This window comes from Rhinatrema bivittatum, chromosome 8 (assembly GCF_901001135.1).
Source record: "Rhinatrema bivittatum chromosome 8, aRhiBiv1.1, whole genome shotgun sequence".
Lineage (NCBI taxonomy): Eukaryota > Metazoa > Chordata > Amphibia > Gymnophiona > Rhinatrematidae > Rhinatrema > Rhinatrema bivittatum.
In genome coordinates, this window is record NC_042622.1 from 140,161,482 (window position 1) to 140,179,567 (window position 18,086).

Consider the following 18,086-nt stretch of genomic DNA (forward strand, 5'->3'; position numbering starts at 1 on the left):
TTGAACACATTTTTTGGTATGATTTTATTCCACATATTCTCTCACTTTCATCTCCAGCTTTTGCCCTTCCAAAATCATTACTTATTGACTTGATATACTGCAACTCCTTATCAAATCGGTGAACAATAAAAAGTATAAAGAGACAAACAAGTATATATATCACATAAAAAAGCAGAGTTGCTTACCTGTAACAGGTGTTCTCACAGGACAGCAGGATGTTAGTCCTCACATATGGGTGACATCATCAGGATGGAGCCCTCACGGAACACTTTGTCAAAGTTTCTAGAACTTTGACTTGGCACAATGAGCATGCCCAGCATGGCACTAACCCTGCATTCAGCAGGGGTCCCCCTTCAGTCTCATTTATAGTAAAAGTAGGAACGAAAAATAAAATAATAAATCAAAAGCGAACCCAATTCCGCAGGGTGGCGGGTAGATTTCGTGAGGACTAACATCCTGCTGTCCTGTGAGAACACCTGTTACAGGTAAACAACTCTGCTTTCTCACAGGACAAGCAGGATGGTAGTCCTCAGATATGGGTGAGTAGCGAGCTGAGGATGCCCGAGTAAATGTACCAAGAATACCCAAAGACGTGCAACAGGCACAACAACAGGGGTGGGGTTTGATTAGGAGGGCATCCTGACATTCCAGTGGGTTGCTGGAAGGAAGCTGAGAACAAACTGCGAAGAACAGACTGGCCAAAAATGGAATCTTGTTTGCCAGCCTTGTCCAGGCAATAGTGAGCTGCAAAGGTATGGAGAGAACTCCATGTAGCAGCTTTGCAGATGTCAGTAAGGGGCACCAAACAGAGGTGCGCTACTGATATTGCCATGGCTCTTATAGAGTGCGCTTTCACGCGTTCCTGTAGCGGGAGGCCTGCTTGCTGGTAACAGAAGGAAATGCAGTCTGCTAGCCAGGAGAATATGGTCTGCTTGCCCACTGGAACTCCCAGTTTAGTGTTAGGAAAGGAGACAAACAGCTGGGTGGACTTCCTATGGGCTGCAGTGTGTTCCAAATAAAAGGCTAATGTACGTTTGCAGTCCAAGGAATACAGCGCTCGCTCACCTGGATGTGAGTTGGGTTTTGGAAAGAAAGTAAGCAGTATAATGGATTGATTTAAGTGAAATTCAGATACTACCTTTGGCAAAAATTTAGGATAAGTGCGAAGCACCACTCGATCATGGAGAAATTTTGTGTAAGGTGGGTATATTACTAGTGCTTGTAGTTCACTAACTGCGAGCTGAATTTATAGCTAGGAGAAAAACCATTTTCCAAGTGAGATAATGCAGCTCGCAGGAGTGGAAAGGCTCAAACGGAGGTTTCATGAGCCGTGCTAATACAACATTGAGGTCTCAAGCAGGGGCCGGAGGATGCAGTAAGCCCCTCATGAAGTGTGCTACTAAGGGTTGTGTCGATATTGAGACCTCCCCTATGTCTTTATGGTACACGGCCACGGTGCTGACATAGACCCTGATGGAGGAAGTTTGTAGACCAGCCTCCGAGAGGTACCAGAGGTAGTCTAGGAACTTCGTAGTGGGGCAGGTAAAGGGATCAATTTCCTTCCATGTGCACCATAAGGAAAATCTTTTCCATTTGAAGAGATAAGATTGCCTGGTAGAAGGCTTCCGTGAAGCTACGAGGACTTGAGATACAGTGTCCGAGAGGTTTAGTGCTGTAGATTTAGCCTTTCAACATCCATGCCGTCAGTGACAGGGCCTGGAGGTTTGGATGACAGAGCTGCCCGTTGTTCTGAGTTATCAGAGACAGATCCGCTCCCAGGCGAATATAAGGATGGACTGAGAGGTCATGAAGATTGGGAAACCACACCTGCCATGGCCAGTAAGGGACTATGAGAATCATTAACCCTTTGTCCTGCCGTAACTTCACGAGAGTCTTGCTGATGAGTGGAAATGGAGAGTATGCATAAAGGAGGCCCTGGGACCATGAGAGGGCGAAAGCATCCCTTGGTGGTGTCCTGAAAATGCGATGTAGCGAGTAGTAATTGTCCACCTTGCAGTTGTGACATGACGCAAATAGATCTATGTGTGGATAGCCCCACCGTTAGAAGATTTCCTCTGCCACAGTGGGATTCAGGGGCCATTCATGGGGATGAAAGTTCAGACTCAACTTGTCCACAAGTTTGGCAACAAATTCCAGAGCTTTATTGTGCGTTGAGTGAAAAAGAATTTTCTCCAATTAGTCTTAAATGTGCTACTTGCTAACTTCATGGAATGCCCCCTAGTCCTTCTATTATTCGAAAGTGTAAATAACTGAGTCACATCTACTCGTTCAAGACCTCTCATGATCTTAAACACCTCTATCATATCCCCCCTCAGCCGGCTCTTCTCTAAGCTGAACAGCCCCAACCTCTTCAGCCTTTCCTCATAGGGGAGCTTTTCCATCCCCTTTATCATTTTGGTTGCCCTTCTCTGTACCTTCTCCATTGCAACTATATCTTTTTTGAGATGCGGCAACCAGAATTGTACACAGTATTCAAGGTCTCCGATGTCCAGGTGGGTGCCTACCTCAGCACCAGTGATCATCATATGGTATGGTTTAATATCACAAAAAGGATACAGAAAAGAAGCACAAAGACCCAAGTTTTGCAGTTCAAAAACACAGACTTTGATGAAATGGGGAAATATCTGGAGGAAGAACTAGTAGGCTGGGAGAACAAGAGAGACATGGAACAACAGTGGACCAAACTAAAAGGAGCAATTACCAAGGCAACTAATCTATATGTTAGAAAAGCAAAGAAAAGCAAAAGAAAAATGAAACCTATCTGGTTCTCAAAGAAGGTGGCTGACAAAATAAAGGCTAAAAGAACAGCGTTCAAGAAATATAAAAGATCCCAAAGGGAGGAGCACAAGGAAGAATATCTGGTAGAACTGAGGGAGACAGAGAAAGTAATCAAGATGGCAAAAAGTCAAGCGGAAGAAAGGATTGCCAAGGAGGTAAAGAGAGGTGACAAAACATAACCCCAATCCCCCCTTGGCCTCCAATGAACATGTACGCACCTTTCTTTCAATAAATACATTAATAATACTCTCAAAGCTTGTTACTTCAAACTGCACACCCTAAAAAAAATCAAACCATTACTACACCTCAGTGACTTTCGCACTCTCCTACAAGCATTCATTCTATCCAAAATAGACTACTGTAATGCCCTTCTTCTTGGTTTACCCAAAAGCACACTTCAACCACTCCAATTACTCCAAATGCGGCTGCACGTATCCTTACTAACACACACAAAAACGAACACATCACCCCGGTGGTTAAAACACCTGCATTGGTTACCTGTCGCAGAGAGAACAACATATAAAGCCCTCACCCTCATCCACAAATCACTCCACAACCAAAACATGAACTGGTTCCCTGAGCAACTTACTTTTCACACCCCTAACAGACCCATAAGACAGCAACACAAAGCAACACTCTCCATCCTCTCTCCCCTAAGCAGTATAAACTCTGTTCCACTAGAGCCCGGGCATTATCCTTGGCAGGACCCGTCCTCTGAACAAGCTCCCCCCCTTCCTGCGTCAGGAACCCTGCCACAAAAAATTTAAGCAGAACCTGAAAACTTCCCTGTTCACACAAGCTTACTCATAACTACCTTCCTTCTCATTTATTATGATGTTACCCTGACTTATACATTAGAATACTGAGTTATTTTAACTTATATCTCCTTTTTTAGTTAATTATTTGTATTTATTCATTTCTTGTTCCCACATTTATTTGATTTTGTTCAGTTCTAATTTTACAACTCGCCCTAGTTGACTCGCCCCATATGTTACTCTCTCCCCACCTTGCTTAGATGGATTGTTCAATGTTCTCTGTAAAGCTTGTTAGCTGCATTTCTGTTTATTGTGAACCGATGAGATGTTCCCAACGTTCATCAGTACATAAAAGCTTCTAAATAAATAAATAAATAAATAAATAAATACATACATACAATTTTTCAGATACATCAGTGAAAGGATAAAAGTCCAAAGTGGTATAGTGAAATTGAAAGATGAAAAGGATCAATGTGTGGAGAGAGACGAAGAAATGGCAGAAATATTAAACAAATACTTTAGTTCAGTGTTCACTAAAGAGGACCCTGGAGAAGGACCATCGTTAGATAACAAGAAACTGGAGGGGAATGGAGTAGATGCAACTCCATTTACAGAAGAGAATGTATGGGAAGAGCTGGGGAAACTGAAAGTGGACAAAGCCATGGGGCCTGATGAGGTTCATCCCAGGATACTGAGGGAGCTTAGAGATGTGCTGGCAGGTCCGCTGTGTAACCTGTTCAATAGATCCTTAGAAACGGGAGTGGTGCCGAGTGATTGGAGAAGAGCGGTGGTGGTCCTGCTTCACAAGAGTGGGAACAGAGAAGAGGCTGGTAACTACAGACCGGTCAGCCTCACCTCAGTGGTGGGAAAAGTAATGGAATCACTGTTGAAAAAAGAATAGTGAACTATCTACAGTCGTGAGAATGGCTGGACCAGAGGCAGCATGGATTCACCTGGGGAAGATTCTGTCAGACAAATCTGATTGACTTTTTTGACTGGGTAACCAAGGAATTGGATCAAGGAAGAGCACTCGATGTCATCTACTTGGATTTCAGCAAGGCTTTTGATACGGTCCCGCATTGGAGACCGGTGAATAAAATGAGAAGCTTAGGAGTGAGTGCCGAGGTGGCGACCTGGATTGCAAACTGGCTGACAGACAGAAAACAATGTGTGATGGTAAATGGAACTTACTCTGAAGAGAGAGCGGTGTTAAGCGGAGTGCTGCAGGGATCGGTGTTGGGACCGGTCCTGTTCAATATCTTTGTGAGCGACATTGCGGATGGGATAGAAGGTAAGGTTTGTATTTTTGCGGATGACACTAAGATCTGCAACAGAGTGGACACGCCGGACGGAGTGGAGAGAATGAGACGGGATTTAAGGAAGCTGGAAGAATGGTCGAAGATATGGCAGCTGAGATTCAATGCCAAGAAGTGCAGAGTCAAGCACATGGGGTGTGGAAATCCGAAAGAACTGTATTCGATGGGGGGAGAAGGGCTGATATGTACAGAGCAGGAGAGAGACCTTGGGGTGATAGTCTCTAATGATCTGAAGTCGGCGAATGTGACAAGGCGATAGCTAAAGCCAGAAGAATGCTGGGCTGCATAGAGAGAGGAATATCGAGTAAGAAAAGGGAAGTGATAATCCCCTTGTATAGGTCCTTGGTGAGGCCTCACCTCGAGTACTGTGTTCAGTTCTGGAGACCATATCTCCGAAAGGACAGAGACAGGATGGAGATGGTCCAGAGAAGGGCGACAGAAAAGGTGGAGGTTCTTCATCGAATGACTTATGAGGAGAGATTGAAGAATCTAAATATGTACACCCTGGAGGAAAGGAGGAGCAGGGGTGATATGATTCAAACTTTCAGATACTTGAAAGGTTTTAATGATCCAAAGACAACGACAAACCTTTTCCGTTGCAAAAAAATCAGCAGAACAAGGGGGTCACGATTTAAAACTCCAGGGAGGAAGACTCAGAACCAATGTCAGGAAGTATTTCTTCACGGAGAGGGTGGTGGATGCATGGAACGCCCTTCCGGAGGAAGTGGTGAAGACCAAAACTGTGAAGGATTTCAAAGGGGCGTGGGATAAACACTGTGGATCCATGAAATCTAGAGGATGTGAATGAAGAGAAGAGGCAAGGGGGTGGCTTGCTTGCAGGAATGACAGCTACTACCTGGAGATTAATATCCTTATTCAATAAACATATACACAGTTAATATGACTCCAACATTGCTCTATGCTTCAACGGCAAGAGGAAATGTGGAAAAAAGGATTTGCATCCATAAAAAAGCAGGGGAGAAGCTTGCTTGTTACGGCGGTTACTACCCCAAACCAAATAAGCCTGATACTTCACTTTCAATGCACATCCAGCATAGCTCTCTACTTCAACGGCAGGGAAAATGAAGAAAAGATGATTTATATTCAGCATCAACCAACAAGGAATGAATTACATAGTCTGGGTAAACAAATAAGCATGGGTGTAGCTTGCTTGTTATGGCGGCTACTACCCCAAATCAATTAAGCATGATACTTCACTTGGAATACATATCCAGCGCAGCTCACTGCTTCAACAACAGGGGGGAATGAAGTAAAGATGATTTATATTCAGACAACCAACTAGGACTGAATTGCACAGGTAGGGTAAACAAACGGGAGTAGCTTGCTTATTACGGCGGTTACTACCCCAAACCAATTAGCTAGATACTTCACTTAGATGCAGTTCCAGCACTGCTGTCTGCATCGATAGTGGGGGTGGAAGGGAATTGGAACCAAAAAGTTACCAATAAGGGCCCTGACCTCAGCGGTCAGAGTAACAGATAAGTATGAAAACAAATAGGTGTGAAAGCTTGCTGGGCAGCTTGGATGGGCCATTTGGTCTTCTTCTGCCGTCACTTCTATGTTTCTATATACTGTTTGTATTTGCTCTGTCCGGTAGGGATCTTTAGAAATGAAAAAACTGGAGATATGTTTAGCTAGTTACAGATAGTTCAGACTGGATATTGTTTCTCAGTTAGAAAAGTTGCTTTTGCTAGAAATTGTTGGTTACCTAGGTAAAATTATTGTTCATAAGGTCAGAAACTGCTAGAAACTTAAGATTAAAAGACCTGTAATTAATCAGAAGCTGATATCATGTTGTCATTAAGACCAGGGGTAGGCAAATGTTTTTGTGATGGGGCTACATTACAAGTTATCGAGCACAACAAGGGTGGAGGGTGCGTTGTGGAGTGGCAGGACAGGGTGGGTCCCCTTTGAGCTCTTCAACACAGCAATCAAATCCCTACCACTTGCTGCAGGCATTTCAGTATTCAGCAGGCTTAAATTCCATCATTTTTAGCACTCAAGGAGCCCCTTCAATCACGGATCCCAGCCTCTACCAAAATCAGAAAAACCTTCAACCCAACAGAAACTAGGCATTTTCCCAGCTAGCAGACTACCTCACCTCAGTCACATATGCAGACCATAAAATATAAATAGTAAGGTGCAGACAAAAAAAAAACTGGACTGTAAACAACAAAAAGCCAGACTCATATGCAGTGCAATAAATCAAAACCAGAAATATCACCATTCCTCAAAAAACAAAGTCAAGAAATATAAATCAATCATAACAATGAGGAAACCATACTAATAAAAAGCATATTTCAAAACAGATAAACAGAACATCACCTAATAATTAAGAAGAATAAGGATAAATAAAAACTTTAAATATTTCCCAAAAATCAATCAAATATTTCAAAAGAGCAAACAAACAGCAAATAATTAATTCAGTCACCCTAAGATTGTATCGGATTAGTAGGGGGAAGGAGAGGAGGGTACAGTCATTCACCCTTCTTCCCTCTCAGTTACTCAACCCCCTCACCCTTTTCCCTTCCATCTGTCACTCCCACTCCATCCCCCTTTGTCGTGCCGAAGGAGCGCGACAAAGGGGCTGGCCCCTTTGTGTGCCCCTTCGTGTGGCCCCTGAGTAAAGCCTAATTTCGTCAATCCTGGTTCGTAAGTGGTTACTTCACATTATCTACCGACTTTACTGCTCACTGAGACCTATTGATCTTTTCCACTCTTTAAAAAAAAAAATACCCTGTCTATACAGACCATTCTGCTATCGGATTTGCCTTCTTTTAGTTAGCAAACCTCTTTTACCCTGTACTAGAAACTGACCTTTTCGGAAGCCAGCAAGAATAGAAATTCCACATATTTTAAAGCTCAGAAAGTGCTACCAAAAAACAACATCTAAAATCCATTCTTGAACCATTTAAAAAAAAAAAAAAAAAAAAAATTAGGACTGTCTCTCAATAAAAGATTCCTGCATTTTCTCTTTACCATTCTGTACTGCATAAATCTACAACACAAGTTATCTACGGTTTTGATTGTTACGACGCACTAAAGTTAAAATGATCCCACACTATATTCCCACTATTAAATACTTCAACGCGAATCATAAACCGGCTAGATGTATCCAACGCTCACCTTTAATCAGAACATTAACTCCAATTATCGTAACGCCTATTACTCAAATGTTAGGTCTATTAACGTTTTCGATTTTTCTATTAAATACACAATCACTACAAAAAAAGATCACTCTACTAAGTGATATTCTCACAGATGAAAAGCCAGACATATGTGCGATCACCAAATCATGGCTGAAAGACACTGACACAGCCATAATAAATCAACTACCTACTGACAAATATAGTGTTTTTTCCATTCCAAGGAACAAAAAGAAAGGTGGAGGCATTCTCCTGGCTGCCAAAAAGAAATTCAATCTTACAATTCAAGCTACTTCTCCATATCACAAAATTGAAACTGGCCTTTTCAAATCTAAAGAACTACAAATCTGCCTGATCTACTCCCCCCCTAGCATACTTGAAAACAACCCATCCTTCCTTACAGAATTCATCACCAAAAACATGGATTTACATCTCCCAACAATTATACTCAGGGATTTTAACTTACATTTTGATCGGTTCCCACTAACCCCTGCCTGCGAAGCATTACTGACTTCTATGAATGCTTTAGGCTTTCAACAAACTGTGACCAACCCCACTCATAAAGCTGGTCATACCCTTGATGTCATTTTTACTAACTCCCTGATTGAAACAAAACACCCCCGCTGCACTCCTATTCCTTGGTCTGACCACTTTCGGATTGATACTTCCTGCACAATCAAGCATTCACCAAATAATATTCCTAGCAAAAAAACTATCTACTTTTGAAAACAAGGTCAAACAGATGAAATTAATAATTTGATTTCAGAAGATCTTAAAAATTTAGATCTCACTGATGCAGAAACAGCAATCTCATCTTGGTTTAAAATTACCAGTAACATAGCAGAGAATCTCTGTCCTATACAATCCTAAGAAATCAATACTGAAAAGATAATTTAAAAAAAACCTTGGGATACTCCTGATCTAAAAGCTATGAAAACAGAGCTTCGAAAAACAGAAAAAGTATGGCGCAGAAACCAAAATTCTACTACTTTATTAAAATTTAAGTACTTACTACATAAATATCGCCAAAACACCGATAAAACAAAGAAGGATTTCTACACGGCCAGAATCCATCAATATCAATTCAACCCTCAAGCACTCTTCCAATATGTCAAAAGCCTTATTACTGCACCAGCTCTTTCTATCACAAACAATGACGAGGACTCAAAATGTGAGGAACTAGCTACGTATTTTTATAACAAAATACAATCAATTATAATGCGATGTAAGTCACAAATTACAATGAATTCAAACTCTAATATTAACTCCTCCTACATTAACAATCCTACTGATCATACCGCTACTACATACTCTAATCAAACTACATCAGCCACTCAAAATAAAGCTGAAACAAAGCTTACCAATCTAGAAATTACTACTGGTATTGAAGTCGAATCAATTCTAAAGAAAATAAAACCAGCTTTCCACCCCACAGACATCATGCCTACTAAGATTCTCCTTGCAATACGTACAACTATAGCTAAACCCATTGCAAAGATTCTTAACAAATCCATCACCTCAGGCATTGTTCCCTCTTTACTCAAACATGCTATAATAACGCCTACATTAAAAAAAGCAAACCTAGACTCATCTGATCCAGCAAACTTTCGCCCAGTTTCTAACTTACCTTTCCTTTCAAAAGTAATGGAAAGAATCATCAACAAACAACTAACTGATTATCTAGATGAACATCATCTACTCTTCCCATCCCAATATGGGTTTAGAAAGTATCACAGCACTGAAACACTTTTAATATCTCTCTCAGAGATATTACTAAAAGCTTTTGATACTGGAAAATCATATCTTATCGCTCTTCTTGATATTTCAGCTGCATTCGACACAGTAAATCACAACACCCTTATAAACCGCCTTTCTGAAATAGGCATTACTGGCTCAGCACTACTATGGTTCCAATCTTTTCTGAGCAACAGAACTTACAGTGTTAAATGTGGACAAAGTGAATCCAAACCAAGAAATCTCTCTCAAGGAGTCCCACAAGGATCCTCTCTTTCCTCTACTTTATTTAATGTTTACCTTACACCACTATGCCGGCTACTCTCTAAACTGGGTCTTCAATATTTTATATATGCGGATGACGTACAGATTATTATTCCTATTACCAGTTCAATTACAAATGCCCTGAGCTTTTGGAATGCAGCATTATCAGAAATTAAATCAATTCTTACGGACAACCAATTAGCTATCAACACCAATAAAACTGAGCTTATGATTATATCACCTCCAAATAATACTATACAGAACAACTCCAACCTCTCACAACACATCTCTACAATGTCTCAGCAAGTACGTAGCCTTGGCGTTATTATTGATAACAATCTTACTTTCAAAAAATTCATCGCTGATACGATTAAAAATGGATTCTTTAAGCTACACACACTAAAACGCATTAAACCCCTTTTATACCATTATGATTTCCGTACAGTCTTGCAAGCAACGATTCTATCAAAAATTGATTACTGCAATGCATTGCTATTAGGTCTACCTAAAACAACAATCCAGCCTTTGCAAATGTTACAAAATGCAGCTGCCCGCATCATCACTGACACGAGACGCCATGAGCACATCACTCCAGCACTTCAGTCATTGCACTGGCTACCTGTGGCTTCCAGGATAGTATATAAATCCATGACTCTTATACATAAAGCCGTTCACAACAGAGAAATGCAATGGTTCAATGATCAATTACAATTCAAAACATCAATCAGACCTACTAGATTCCAACATTTAGCGAAACTGAAGATCCCAGCGCCTAATTTGACCAAACTTTCGACTACAAAAGAACGTTCTTTCATCATTGCTGGATCCACAATATGGAATACTATGCCCTCTGAATTACGCCAGGAACTTTGCCACAAAAAATTTAAACAAAACCTAAAAACCTGGCTATTCAAAAAAGCCTTCTATCAATAAACTGAGTTCTATTATATACCTTTCAGAATATTTCTACAGACACTCTTATATTGATTTACTTTTTTTTATTACAAAGTTATACTTGGTCTTATATTCATACAGTTATTATGTTATATTGTAAAGCTCTATGCTGAATTAATGTTTGAATGTAAACCAAGGTGATGTTTCTTACGGACCCCGGTATATAAAAATCCTTAAATAAATAAATAAATAAATAAATAACTATCACTTACCCCCTCACTTCCACTTACCCTTTTCACTTGCTTCATTTCTCTTCCCTCTCAGTCACTCACCCATCAGTCACTCCCTCCCATTCATTCCCTTCCACCTCAATCCCCTTCCCTCTCAGTCACTCAACCCCACTCCCACTTGTTTCTCATTCTCATCTCTTCCCATCTTTCCTCGATGGCGGGGATGGGAACCCTGCCAATGCACAAAGAACAGGGCCTCGCCTCACTTGCGGGGAGTTGAAACCCCGCCAGCATGCCAATGGGGCCTCTCCTTGCTGGCGGTGGTGGGAACCTCACCAGCGCACCAACAATGGAGCATCTCCTTACTGGCTGGGGGTGGAAACCCCATCAGCGCACCAAACGGGGCTTCTCCTTGCTGGCAGGGAGGTGGGAACCCCATCAGTGCAGCATTAAAATGCGGCAATGCTCCGCCCTGCCTACTCAAACATTGAGCATCATTAAGGGTGATAATTTGGCCTTTGATGACGATACTGGACAATCGGGCAGGAAGGTCGGAGCATTGGTGGGCCGCCCATTATGAAGAGTGTCTCAGTGATCGGCGGGCCAGACTAAAAACCTTTTAAGGGTCAGATTTGATCCACTGGTCACAGTTTGCCCACCACTGATTAAGACCATCCAAAAGTGCAAACCTCCAGTTAATAACTGTATACTAGGTACTGTTAAATATTGAGGTACTGTTTAATATTGAGCAATTGAATCCATATATTGGTCTGTATTTCTTGATATCTTTAGATTGGCATATAATTAGGCTGTCTTCATGCATGCATGTATGAACATGGGAAGAAATACGAATTTTTTTTTTACCGAAGCTATCTTGGGTGTGGTTGTAATTTTTTTTTATTCCAAGCAAAGGGAGCTGGAACAAGGGATATATGAATTCTAATTAAGGGTTAGAATTCCACAGTTGATGCCAAAACTTTCTGGTCAGAGGAGTTAATCGCCTTTTGGTGAGTTTTGGGGGTTTTTACCACCAGTTTTGCTATTTCTTCCTCCGCTGACTGCCTTCAGCTCCATTCTGTAAGAATTCCTGGTTACCATGCTCCCTTCTTCTTGAGTGTTATTTCTTATTCTAGTGACTTCTGTTTTTTCTTCTTCTTGCCATTACTCTGGCTTGGGGCTTGCTGCCCTGCACCAGCGCAAGGGTGGGGCTGGTCAGTGATGGTCTCCCCATCTGTTACTCTTCCTTCTGATTATTTTCTTTGTTTGGTAAATGGAAACTCCTGTCAGCATGCAGGAGCTGAAATGTCTTCAGTGCACTGGTATTAATCCACTGGTGTGTAGACATTTGGTAAGCTGTTGAAACATGGCCAGGAATCTATGATCTTCATTTGGAACGACGGTATATAAAATGCCTAAATAAATAAATAAATAAATAAATATCTACTGGCATGCAGATTTTCAATTCTGCCAACATATGGACCCTTCAGCTCTAGAGACTTCCGTTGGCACATGGGGTAGGGACCTGATAAGTCTAGAGCTCAGTTAACTGGTTTTTGGTTTTACCTCCATGGGTATACAGAGTTTTGGTTTTTCAAAGGACTCCTATTGGCATATAGGAGGCTGAAAATTCTCTTACCCTGTCAGCGAACAGGGGACTCCTATCGACACACGAAAGGGTAACTTCCAACATGCAGAGAGAACAGCAAATCCGTGGGCATTCAGATTGGTATTAACTGCCTTCAGTCATTTTTCTCTATCAGTGTACAGAGAAAATTCTGCAGATGTGCAAGAGCCAAACTATCTGGAACAGATTTGTATTGGCTGTGGGTATAAAGCTAAAGTAACCAGTTACAGAACTACTGGTGCATTGTTCAGGTCCTACTTCTTTGGGTTTCAGTACTTAACCTTGCATCACATTTCTCTCTTGCTGCAGGGACTGTTTTTCATAATTGTTTCTTTGAGGAAAAACCTAAAATCAAATCATGTTTTCCAACTGTCTTTCTTGACTCTAATATTTATCTTGTCATTGAAATGCCTTACATTTTCTCTCAGTCAGTGTTTATCTGTGATTACGTTTCTTTCCTTACTTAAAGTGAAAGCATTGAATTCTATGCAAATGTTAAATGTTTCTACTTTGGAAATATTGCACTGTTTTTGAAGATAAAAGCATATAATGATGATTGTCTGCATACATTATTAGCGGTCAAAGTTTTGTTATTGAGGTGATAAAAAGAATAGATTTAATCTTAGTGGCAAATGCTGGGATATAAATTGTTAAGAAAGCCATGTATGTGTCTATTCTGTCGGAAAAGATTTTTCCTCTGTGATGAGATCATGAGATGTGGATTAATTTACGATATAGAAAAAAATAGAAGTAATATTCATTCTGATATCAGTGTCTCTTTTGGCTTGCCTGTGCTAAGTTAAGCAGCTATTAGAAATGTTTCTTCAAATAATGGACAGCACTTGCTGGTTTTAAAGTACGTTATTGTATCTGTGTCTACTTCTGGTTTATTTCTCTAAAAAGATAAATTTTATCTTACTAAGAAATCTAAATACTTTGAAAATTTGAACATGCAGCTATCTCACTGTTAGACATTTGTGCACAAAGTTGATTTTGAGATCTAGATGTGACAGCTGTGATAATGGATTCTACAAGTCAGTGATTTAGATGTTGCAAAATATATATTTAGGTGTTTTAGCTACTTAATGGGTTAAATAGTTTCTTTATCAGACTAATGTTGGAGTGCAGTTGATTTAATATAATTATTATAAACATAAATAACTAGGTGTTCTATTTTGGCATTTCTCCAACTAGCTTTTTAGCCTTATTTCTAATACATTAAATAGGAATGTGCTGACATTCCCAGTAAATCTGTGTTATTTTACTGTTTTTGTGCTTCAGAAAGAGATTTTTTTCTCTTCTATGTGAAAGGGTGATGTCATATCTGTTGATTGGCATTCTGGGATTTGTGGTTTTGATTATCTTGTTTCAATAAATTAGTGTTGAGATTTACTTAGATGCATTAAACTGCTTATTTAAGCTCATAGCATGAATTGAAAATGGCTCTTTTTATGATTTGTGTTGAGAATTTATATGTTAAGCTGTCAGTGAGTTTAATGTAACTGATGACACACTTGTAAAATGGATAAGAAGTCATATATCTGGACTTTTTTTTTTAATTTAGAAGGTAATTCAGCTACAGTAATTACATTAGGTAAACCCATATTTGCATGATTTTCTATGTCCATCCCAGATAAATTTAGCCTTGTCGTTTCCTGACTGCCCCATTTCTTTGAGGACTGTATCTTGCACCAATATTTTCTTCTTCTCAACTTTTAAAGCATTGGAATCTCTTTGCTCATGGAGTTCCTAGCCAGTATAATATTCCTAACCAGTATTATCCAGTTTTAATTTGTATGGGGCCTCTATGCTGTTACAGCTCTAATTGCTTCTCACCCCACTATCTGAGATCCGAGACACACTCTCTTGCTGATCGAGTCCCAGTGACGTTAGGTTGCCTTTCATTCTTTTCTTTCTTCCTCCTATCTTCTTAAACCATGACTATTTTTGTTTTTATAAGTTTGGCTGTACTATACAGTGGATGAGGTCTATCTTTATCTTCTTGATTCTGAACCTGATTTGAGAGCCCCTCTGGTGCTGTAAAACACTCCATGCAATACAAGCTTTAATGGAATTGGTACCTGCAGCCATTTCTGTATTGTTTCTGTCAGAGCTGTAGTACCTGCGCAATTTAGAATGTAGGAAAAGGACTTTAGGTTGCACCCTCTCGTTTGAAAACTTCTTGGAGCCTTTCTGTAAGACTGCAAATGGACTTTATATCCATGCCAAAAAGGGTACTATAGTTAAATGGGTTTTAATTATTGTATGTCCAATGATACTAGAAAAAGTATTAAGAGATTATTCCCAAATTTGGTATCCCTAGGGATTTGAGTGCATTTTAATAGCCTCAGAATTTATAGAGTAACTAAAAAGCAGAATATAAAAATAAATAAATTAAGTAAATAAATAAAATAAACGGGATCATTAAGATTAATTTTGGCAAACTCACATATGAAACTTCCCTGAAATAGATGGATTCTCTCCCACTTGCCTTGATGAGCATAAACAACATGCCATATCGCAAGCATGGACTAATTTCCCATGAGTCTTTTATGGAACAGTCTACGCATACAGGGCAGATTTTAAAAGGAACACACGCGCATCCATGTGCACGTGGTTCCCGCACATGTTATAAAATCTGTTGGCTGTGCACGCATGTGCAGGTGGTGTATGCAGGGGGGGGGGTGAGTTTTCAAATATTACACGCGATGACGCAATCAGGCCTCCTCCAGTTCCTCCCAGTCCACTCCAATTAAAGGGCAGACTGGGAGGGAACTTCCCTACTCCCATGCCTAGCCTTCCTTCCCTTTCCTCTCTCCATCCCGACCCCTAACCCCTGCCTAGCTACCCAAAATTTTTTTTATCTCATTACTTACTGCTCCTCCGAAGCAGAAGCAGTTTCCACGCACCAGCAACTGGCCGGCGCTCGCTTCCCCAGGACAACGGCTAATGGCCGCAGTCCCGACCGGCCTCTGTCCTTCTCCGCTCAGACCATATCCCTGGCCAGCCCCTTTTTCAGTGCTCAGCACTTGTGCGCACATCGGCACTTATGCACTTAGCTGAGCCCTTTTAAAAATGTGTGCGGTGAGTGCAGGGCCCAGCCACACATGTAAGTGCCAATTTTTACGTGTGCGGCCATTTGAAAATTCGGCCTACAGTTTCCATGCCAAAATCACCTGTGGACATTGACTTTGCCCAGAATGAACTGGTTTTGCATTTAACTAAAAGTTACACTAGCAGGTTAAGAAGAAATACCAATCAGTGCCTATGGCATCAGTATGTCCATCCAATCTGACAATGTCAGACATTGAGCCAAGTGAATTTATACTACTTAAGGAATGCCAGCAAAATGACTGTTTACAGCCTCGGTGGAAAGGCCCTTATCAAATGCTTCTGGTAAGCAATTCAGCTTTAAAACTACAAGGACTTGACCACTGGGTCCTCGTCAGTCACTGCAAAAAGACTTCTGAATCTGCAACAGTGTATACAGATGAGGCATGCCTGAACTTCACTGGGATAGGTCCCTGAAGTTTCTCATCTGCTGAATGAAGAAAAGCTAACTCTCCGATCATTTACCTGAACTTTAATGGGAGGGGTCCTATGGTAGAGTACTTGAACTCTAATAAAGTATGCCTTTCTTGCACAAGAGGTGGCTCAACGTTACCTTTCTCATTCTGACTCATGTCATCAGAGTAATGCCTGTTCCTGGAAGAAATGTCTGACAGCTACAATCCAGAGGAGCCTTAACCTTATCAATTAAGAACATAAGAAATTGCCATGCTGGGTCAGACCAAGGGTCCATCAAGCCCAGCATCCTGTTTCCAACAGAGGCCAAACCAGGCCTCAAGAACCTGGCAACTACCCAAACACCAAGAAGATCCCATACTACTGAGGCAATTAATAGCAGTGGCTATTCCCTAAGTAAACTTGATTAACAGCAGTTAATGGACTTCTCCTCCAAGAACTTATCCAAACCTTTTTTGAACCCAGCTACATTAACTGCACTAACCACATCCTCTGGCATCAAATTTCAGAGATTAATTGTGCGCTGAGTGAAAAAGAATTTTCTCCGATTAGTCTTAAATGTGCTACTTGCTAACTTCATGCAATTCCCCCTAGTCCTTCTATTATCCGAAAGGGTAATTAACTGATTCACATCTACCCATTCAAGACCTCTCATGATCTTAAAGACCTCTATCATATCCCCCCTCAGCCATCTCTTCTCCAAGCTGAACAGCCCTAACCTCGTCAGCCTTTCCTCATAGTGGAGCTGTTCCATCCCCTACAGAGGCATTATGACATTTTCCATTTTATTAACCATTCCCTTCCTAATAATTCCTAACATTCTGTTTGCTTTTTTGACTGAAGAAGCACACTGAGTCGACGATTTTAAAGTATTATCCACTAGGATGCCTAGATCTTTTTCCTGGGTGGTAGCTCCTAATATGTAACCTAACATTGTGTAAATACAGCAAGGGTTATTTTTCCCTATATGCAACACCTTGCACTTATCCACATTACATTTCATCTGCCATTTGGATGCCCAATCTTCCAGTCTTGCAAAATCCTCCTGTAATGTATCACAATCCGCTTGCGATTTAACTACTCTGAATAATTTTGTATCATCCGCAAATTTGATAACCTCACTCGTCGTATTCCTTTCCAGATCATTTATATATATATATATATATATATATTGAAAAGCACCGGTCCAAGTACAGATCCCTGAGGCACTCCACTGTACTCTTTGACACTGAGAAAATTGACCATTTAATTCTACTCTATGTTTCCTGTCTTTTAACCAGTTTGTAATCCACGAAAGAGATCGCCTCCTATCCCATGACTTTTTAGTTTTTTGAGAAGCCTCTCATGAGGGACTTTGTCAAACGCCTTCTGAAAATCCAAATACACTACATCTACCGGTTCACCTTTATCCACATGTTTATTAACCCCTTCAAAAAAATGAAGAAGATTTGTTAGGCAAGACTTCCCTTGGGTAAATCCATGTTGACTGTGTTCCATTAAATCATGTCTTTCTATATGCTCTACGATTTTGATCTTTAGAATAGTTTTTACTATTTTTCCTGGCACTGAAGTCAGTCTCACTGGTCAATAGGTACCCGGATCGCCCCTGGAGCCCTTTTTAAATATTGGGGTTACATTGGCTACCCTCCAGTCTTCAGGTACAATGGATGATTTTAATGATAGGTTACAAATTTTAACTAACAGATCAGAAGTTTCATCAGAAATTTCATTTTTGAGTTCCTTCAGGATGCATACTATCTGGTCCAGGTAATTTGCTA

General features: G+C 40.6%; 1 protein-coding gene across 9 annotated transcripts in view; it reads right to left on the reverse strand.

Moving 5' to 3' along the window:
- Positions 1-18,086, reverse strand: part of PNPLA7 (patatin like phospholipase domain containing 7) — a 668,718-nt gene that overhangs the window by 196,847 nt on the left and 453,785 nt on the right. The gene's annotated exons all lie outside the window — the stretch shown is intronic.